A 7885-nucleotide genomic window follows, 5' to 3' on the forward strand; every position below is an offset into this window, starting at 1 on the left:
ATTGACACTTAAACAGATAGCAAAGCCACCCAAACTGCCACCGGTTTATTTTATTTTTTTTATATTTTTTTTCATTTTTCTTATCAAGCTGCTAACGTACGTTGTTTACCTTTGATTTTCCTCATCAAGCTGCCAACTTGACCATTTGAGTTTATTAATTGTCCTCATGCATGTTAGAATAAATCTCTACGGTTCTCTCGTGCTTCGTATCTCTCTTATATCATTTGTTATTTCTTCTTTTTTGGTAATTAAATTCAAGCATCACCACTGTATGGGTAGGAATCCGACCCCACAATAATTAACGAGACTAATCCCGTTTTAAGCTAATTCGTGATTAATTAGTGGCACGACCACTCAGAATTAACGATATTCAACCCGCATCTGGTTCGATCAGCAAGGCCATGGCCTATCCGCCACCATAAAGGCGAAATCCCAACGTGGTCACGGCCACTTATTGCCAGCTCACGAAGCTCACAGCTATAAATACCAAGAGAGGAAACCCCCCGGGGGGGGGGGGGCTTCTTCTTCACCACTATAGAGAGAGAGGACAAATTGTCAACGAGACCAAAACTATAGACAAGAAAGGAACACCATTGTAAGGCTCTGAACCTCTTCATGGAGAGGCAGACCAAACCAATATTATCAATAAAGGCTTCTAATGTTTCTCCCCCTAATCCTGAGTACTTATTTTCGTTTCTTTTATTTGGTCCAACGGATTATTACGGTTTGCTATGATTTTCCCGTGATTTATTTATATTGTTTTATACTCATAAGGTATGTAATAACTTTTGAGTAAAACAATTTGGCGCCGTCTGTGGGAATTTCCTGGCAAAATCGCGTAGTTCTTCCCTGAACCAAAAGAAAAGAAATGCCAAACTCGAAGGGGAACTCGAAGATCTCAAATCAAGATCTAAGTCCTCTCTCTCTCTCCAATCTAAGATAGTGCAAACAAAAAGAAGAAGCCTCCCCCCCCCCTCCTAAGGGGAGGTCTCTGCAAGGCATCTCCCACATCCCTGATACGAGCTCCGGCCAGAAACCGGCACGGAGATATCTCGAGCCGAGAGTCGCCACAAGACAGCCTATATACCCTGGTTGGGAGGACAACGGATGAGCCGCTCAAGGTCTCGAATCCAAACCGAGCTTCAGCACTCAATACCCACAATATGGGACTCAGGCCATGAGCCTTCGTCATCAAGATCGACAAAGTTTAACAACAGTTGAACTGGGACTCAGGCCATGAGCCTTCGTCATCAAGATCGACAAAGTTTAACAACAGTTGAACTGGGACTCAGGCCATGAGCCTTCGTCATCAAGATCGACAAAGTTTAACAACAGTTGAACTGGGACTCAGGCCATGAGCCTTCGTCATCAAGATCGACAAAGTTTAACAACAGTTGAACCGAGACTCAGGCTAAGCGCCTTCGTCATTAAATCAAGGTAGTGCACCTTCCCCAGTAAGTTCAACTACGGTCAAACCAAGATTCAGGCTATGCGCCTTCACCAGTAAGTTCAACTACGGTTGAACCAAGATTCAGGCTATGCGCCTTCACCAGTAAGTTCAACTACGGTTGAACCGAGACTCAGGCTATGCGCCTTCACCAGTAAGTTCAACTACGGTTGAACCAAGATTCAGGCTATGCGTCTTCACTAGTAAGTTCAACTATGGTTGAACCGAGACTCAGGCTAAGCGCCTTCGTCATTAAATCAAGGCCATGCGCCCTCCCCAGTAAGTTCAACTACGGTTAAACCAAGATTCAGGCTAAGCGCCTTCGTCATCAAATCAAGGCTATGCGCCTTCCCCAGTAAGTTCAACTGCGGTCGAACCAAGATTCAGGCTATGCGCCTTCACCAGTAAGTTCAACTACGGTTGAACCAAGATTCAGGCTATGCGCCTTCACCAGTAAGTTCAACTACGGTTGAACCGAGACTCAGGCTAAGCGCCTTCGTCATTGAATCAAGGCTATGCGCCTTCGCCAAGAAGTTCAAATACAGTTGAACCATGACTCAGGCTACGCGCCTCCAAAATTGCATCAAGCCCGTACGCCTTTGCCAGTAAGTTTAGCTACGGTCGAACCAAGACTCAGGCTATGCGCCTTCGCCATCAAACCCAACGAGTTCGACCTCGCTTGAACCATAAGGCTAGACGCCTTCGTCCTCAAACCTAACGAGTTCAACCACAGTTGAACCAGGGCTCGGACCAAGCGCCTTCATCATTGAACTCAGCGAAACCCAACCTCCAACGAATCGAGGCGCGGGTTAGGCGCCCACGACCTTCAAGTAAGTACTCCCAACTCAAATTAAGATTGGGGACACGTAAAGTCCGGCCCCGGCCAAACTACAAGGCCGCGCTTCTGTCATCACGGCCGACAGTTCGACCACGCCTGAACTGGGACTAAGGCTAAGTGCCGCTATCGCCAAGCAACGGCTCCGAATCGCTCACCCCGAGTCGAAGAAGAAGAGTCGTTAACAATTAAAAACTAACATGCCTGCCAGAGTCGAACTTGAAGGCAAATCACCCCTTCGAGCGCATGCAAAGAAAAATCTAAGGGGGAAAAAGAGGAGGTACAAAACAAATACAAGGCAAATAACGGAATGGAGATCTCATTTATCCACGAAATTAATTGCGGGTCATCCCCGCTTACACCCGGCCAAGGCCGATCAATACAAGGAATAAAAAAAAACCAAGAAACACCTAAACACCAAACGGCGAACAAGACACGACAAAATGCATAACATCTTTTTACTCGGTGCCGTCTGCGCCACCATCTGCACCAGCGTCATCCTCTGGCGTCGCCGCGTCAAAACCACAGTCGGCACGGGCCTCACGAGCCTTTCGACGCGCCCCCTCGAAAGCAGCTTCGGTCACGACGCTGTGAACTTCATTATGAGATGTATGAACTAGTGTAGACTAATGTGAATTTAGTTAGTGTGTTTACATGAAGTTTAGGCTAGATACATGTAGGAGTTCTACTATAAATAACCCATGTATGCTAGCCATTTGGAACAAGTCAAGTTGAATGAAAAATATCATTTCTTCTCCATTCTTAAAGTGAGTTGTGAGTGTTTGAGTGTTTTGTTGTCTTGCTCTCCCAAATTTTGTTTCTGTCGTCTATTTCTTCTTTAAATGCGACATGTTAGTGCATAATTAGTTTTGAGGTTTCTCTTAAATACGACCTTTTCCTTTCTTATATTTAGAAATTAGAAGTTAATGGGCAACAGCAAAATTATACCTTATAACAATGGCGTTAAAATAACATTTAGATTAATTAGAAGAGCTAAAGTTGTTAGAGCAAAGTAAATCAAAAATCACTCTCCATTAAGGCTTGATGTGAAGCCTTAATTATAATCAAAGTCTAGCAATAAGATGAAGTTATTATTTTATGTTTATGTGTTCAAGCTAAACATATTAAAATTCAGAAGATAAGTGCAATTAGTTTTCTAGCTAGTTGTTATGCGCTTATCAAATATCCAATTATTATAAAAGTAGGTCTTTTAATTAAGGAAAAACATAAGTGTGCATTGTCTCCATTTAAAGGGAAATTTAAGATAACCTTTATTATGTCTTCCTAACTGTATATCTGTCACGTGTCTAAATTTTCTTACCATAATTGGTTTTCCTATCTCATAATGGAAAGGACAACATATTTACCATAATTAGGGGGTTCTTTTTCCTAGAAGGAAAATATAATTTTTTCACATTTGGCTAGTCCCTTTTCTTGTAAGGAAAATATTTGGACTTCTATAAATTGAGGATCATTCCTTCTCATTCATTAGCATCCACAATGTAGCCATATGGGTTTGAGAGTCGTGTTTAGGGGGGAAACTTTACGGGACAAGTGTTAGTATGTCACTTGTGTTTGCCCTCTTTCGTGAAGTTGTTCTCTCATTATTTTGTACTCTCTTATTATAGCGGATTGCTCATCTCCGTTGTGAACGTAGGTCAGTTGACCGAACCACGTTAAATATTTGTTTTCTCTTTTGGTAGATTTCTCCTTTGTTGTCTGATTTATCGTTGTTCGAGGTTTGCTTTACTAGCTTCTGCCTTACACCTGATTTTTTCGATCCGAACAATTATCCTCAAAAGCTAGGTGTTTAGCCAACACATTTAGTTTTTCCTTTTGGTAAACTAGCTAAATATTTATGCTATTAATAAATGATACGATCAAACTTTTGATAGTTAATATTTAGTTTGTGGATAAGACATAGTTTATATAAAATGTAAACCATATTGGAAACCACACCTTGAAGAAAGTCTAGCTTTTGTCCCTTAATTCCAGTAATCTCATTTATAATCATAGTGGAATATTGGAGACAATGTGGTTTTAGAATAATGTAGAAACATCTAAATAGTCATGGCAATAGTAAAATTATATAACGATTTTTGTGTATCGCAAAATTCATTTCACTTGGTTTGCACGTATTACAGACGTCCCTATATCTTCTCTGACATAATTTTGATTTTCAAAAACTAACTTAGCTAATTATGTATTCGAAATAAGTGAACATTATTATCATTTTTCTAAGGAGGAAAAAAGTAAATATGTGTTCTTAATGATTTGATTGAAACATGTCAAACATACAGAAGAAAATTGCTGTCAAACTATATTATATAGTCATTTATTATGTTTTTACCTAGTATTTGATCAGATTGACACTTAAACAGATAGCAAAGCCACCCAAACTGCCACCGGTTTATTTTATTTTTTTTATATTTTTTTTCATTTTTCTTATCAAGCTGCTAACGTACGTTGTTTACCTTTGATTTTCCTCATCAAGCTGCCAACTTGACCATTTGAGTTTATTAATTGTCCTCATGCATGTTAGAATAAAATCTCTACGGTTCTCTCGTGCTTCGTATCTCTCTTATATCATTTGTTATTTCTTCTTTTTTGGTAATTAAATTCAAGCATCACCACTGTATGGGTAGGAATCCGACCCACAAATAATTAAACGAGACTAATCCCGTTTTAAAGCTAATTCGTGATTAATTAGTGGCACGACCACTCAGAATTAACGATATTCAACCCGCATCTGGTTCGATCAGCAAGGCCATGGCCTATCCGCCACCATAAAGGCGAAATCCCAACGTGGTCACGGCCACTTATTGCCAGCTCACGAAGCTCACAGCTATAAATACACAAGAGAGGAAAACCCCGGGGGGGGGGGGGCTTCTTCTTCACCACTATAGAGAGAGACAAATTGTCAACGAGACCAAAAATATAGACAAGAGGAACACCATTGTAAGGCTCTGAACCTCTTCATGGAGAGGCAGACCAAACCAATATTATCAATAAAGGCTTCTAATGTTTCTCCCCCTAATCCTGAGTACTTATTTTCGTTTCTTTTATTTGGTCCAACGGATTATTACGGTTTGCTATGATTTTTCCCGTGATTTATTTATATTGTTTTATACTCATAAGGTATGTAATAACTTTTGAGTAAAACAATTTGGCGCCGTCTGTGGGAATTTCCTGCAAAATCGCGTAGTTCTTCCCTGAACCAAAAGAAAAGAAATGCCAAACTCGAAGGGGAACTCGAAGATCTCAAATCAAGATCTAAGTCCTCTCTCTCTCTCAATCTAAGATAGTGCAAACAAAAAGAAGAAGCCTCCCCCCCCCTCCTAAGGGGAGGTCTCTGCAAGCATCTCCCACATCCCTGATACGAGCTCCGGCCAGAAACCGGCACGGAGATATCTCGAGCCGAGAGTCGCCTCAAGACAGCCTATATACCCTGGTTGGGAGGACAACGGATGAGCCGCTCAAGGTCTCGAATCCAAACCGAGCTTCAGCACTCAATACCCACAATATGGGACTCAGGCCATGAGCCTTCGTCATCAAGATCGACAAAGTTTAACAACAGTTGAACTGGGACTCAGGCCATGAGCCTTCGTCATCAAGATCGACAAAGTTTAACAACAGTTGAACTGGGACTCAGGCCATGAGCCTTCGTCATCAAGATCGACAAAGTTTAACAACAGTTGAACTGGGACTCAGGCCATGAGTCTTCGTCATCAAGATCGACAAAGTTTAACAACAGTTGAACCGAGACTCAGCCTAAGCGCCTTCATCATTAAATCAAGGCTGTCCGCCTTCCCCAGTAAGTTCAACTACGGTCGAACCAAGATTCAGGCTATGCTAAGTTCAACTATGGTTGAACCAAGATTCAGGCTATGCGCCTTCACCAATAAGTTCAACTACAGTTGAACCAAGATTCAGGCTATGCGCCTTCACCAGTAAGTTCAACTACGGTTGAACCAAGATTCAGGCTATGCGCCTTCACCAGTAAGTTCAACTACGGTTGAACCAAGATTCAGGCTATGCGCCTTCACCGTAAGTTCAACTACGGTTGAACCGAGACTCAGGCTATGCGCCTTCACCAGTAAGTTCAACTACGGTTGAACCAAGATTCAGGCTATGCGTCTTCACTAGTAAGTTCAAACTATGGTTGACGAGACTCAGGCTAAGCGCCTTCGTCATTAAATCAAGGCCATGCGCCCTCCCCAGTAAGTTCAACTACGGTTAAACCAAGATTCAGGCTAAGCGCCTTCGTCATCAAATCAAGGCTATGCGCCTTCCCCAGTAAGTCAACTGCGGTCGAACCAAGATTCAGGCTATGCGCCTTCACCAGTAAGTTCAACTACGGTTGAACCAAGATTCAGGCTATGCGCCTTCACCAGTAAGTTCAACTACGGGTGAACCGAGACTCAGGCTAAGCGCCTTCGTCATTGAATCAAGGCTATGCGCCTTCGCCAAGAAGTTCCAAATACAGTTGAACCATGACTCAGGCTACGCGCCTCCAAAAATTGCATCAAAGCCCGTACGCCTTTGCCAATAAGTTTAGCTACGGTCGAACCAAGACTCAGGCTATGCGCCTTCGCCATCAAACCCAACGAGTTCGACCTCGCTTGAACCATAAAGGCTAGACGCCTTCGTCCTCAAACCTAACGAGTTCAACCACAGTTGAACCAGGGCTCGGACCAAGCGCCTTCATCATTGAACTCAGCGAAACCCAACCTCCAACGAATCGAGGCGCGGGTTAGGCGCCCACGACCTTCAAGTAAGTACTCCCAACTCAAATTAAGATTGGGGACACGTAAAGTCCGGCCCCGGCCAAACTACAAGGCCGCGCTTCTGTCATCACGGCCGACAGTTCGACCACGCCTGAACTGGGACTAAGGCTAAGTGCCGCTATCGCCAAGCAACGGCTCCGAATCGCTCACCCCGAGTCGAAGAAGAAGAGTCGTTAACAATTAAAAACTAACATGCCTGCCAGAGTCGAACTTGAAGGCAAATCACCCCTTCGAGCGCATGCAAAGAAAAATCTAAGGGGGAAAAAGAGGAGGTACAAAACAAATACAAGGCAAATAACGGAATGGAGATTCTCATTTATCACGAAATTAATTGCGGGTCATCCCCGCTTACACCCGGCCAAGGCCGATCAATACAAGGAATAAAAAAAAAACAAGAAACACCTAAACACCAAACGGCGAACAAGACACGACAAAATGCATAACATCTTTTTACTCGGTGCCGTCTGCGCCACCATCTGCACCAGCGTCATCCTCTGGCGTCGCCGCGTCAAAACCACAGTCGGCACGGGCCTCACGAGCCTTTCGACGCGCCCCCTCGAAAGCAGCTTCGGTCACGACGCTAGCCTCCCACAAATTCTTATATACGTCACGTTGGGCCTCGGCAAAGACCCAAAGTTCTCGAGCCTGGCTGGAAGAAGCGGGCTTGATCCCGTAGCCGCTGATTCTCTTCTTCTAAGGCTGTGATCCGGTCCGTCATGACTTGGGCGTCCTGCTCAAAGACACCAATCCGCTCCTCGAGCTCGCTTCTTCTAAAGGCCGCAGCATCCCTTTCCAATGCCCGTTGGGATTTCGTGC

The sequence above is a fragment of the Nicotiana attenuata genome, unplaced genomic scaffold, assembly GCF_001879085.1.
Source record: "Nicotiana attenuata strain UT unplaced genomic scaffold, NIATTr2, whole genome shotgun sequence".
In the NCBI taxonomy this organism is placed as follows: Eukaryota; Viridiplantae; Streptophyta; class Magnoliopsida; order Solanales; family Solanaceae; genus Nicotiana; species Nicotiana attenuata.